Raw genomic sequence first — 725 nt, 5'->3', positions numbered from 1 at the left:
GTGCATTGGTGTATTGATTTGATTTGAGAAATTCAAACATTCCTCGAGGGTGACTGCTTACTCTGTGCTTCTTTCTTCTCCTTATAATTAAAAAGAATATGTATCATTTATTGTTTGAATAACACTACTTTTTGGTAGCTAAGCTTCATTGATATTGAGATGGGTGAGTCTCAGAACTGCTCTGGGATTTCTTTTTCTCATAAAGCAATGGCAATAAGCTGGGGAATCATAAAGGAAATGATTACATTTGTGCCTCTGTGATATTTTTTCACCACTTCTCTGATGTTGTCTCTAATGTCAGCCTCTACAGTGATTGACATGCAAATGTGTACCTTTGCTTTTGAGAGGGAGAAATGGTTGAAAAACACAGATAAGTATGTTTCTTTTTGGCCTGTAAAAATAACTGGCGTGTTCCACGCACATCCTTTTTTGTCATTTTATCATGTGATTGCCATGTTGTACGCTCTCCGTCTCAGTAAGGGCTATCATCAAAATATACATTTTTGGACCATTTCCTTGAAAGTTTTCAGTGTACACCCACCACAAAATTGTTCACAATGGAGGCAATTAAGCCTGGAATGCTTTAAGGTTAGCGGCTGACATGTGGGTTTATCTGAAGCATTGAAAAAGATGAATGCATCTTCTAAACTACACCATATGGGTAGGCAGATTGGTCTAGATGCTCAGTTCTAATGAATATGACTCTGAGGAGGTCTTACTGAGGT

At 37.8% G+C, this 725-nt stretch overlaps 1 protein-coding gene across 1 annotated transcript in view; it reads left to right on the top strand.

The window, feature by feature from the left end:
• The window catches only part of LOC107570487 (dihydropyrimidine dehydrogenase [NADP(+)]-like), a 106,722-nt gene that overhangs the window by 2,693 nt on the left and 103,304 nt on the right, over positions 1 to 725 (top strand). The gene's annotated exons all lie outside the window — the stretch shown is intronic.

This window comes from Sinocyclocheilus grahami, unplaced genomic scaffold, assembly GCF_001515645.1.
Source record: "Sinocyclocheilus grahami isolate Dianchi unplaced genomic scaffold, SAMN03320097.WGS_v1.1 scaffold1465.1, whole genome shotgun sequence".
In the NCBI taxonomy this organism is placed as follows: Eukaryota; Metazoa; Chordata; class Actinopteri; order Cypriniformes; family Cyprinidae; genus Sinocyclocheilus; species Sinocyclocheilus grahami.
Note: the sequence above shows the minus strand (reverse complement) of the source record. Positions and strands in the feature narration are given on the sequence as shown.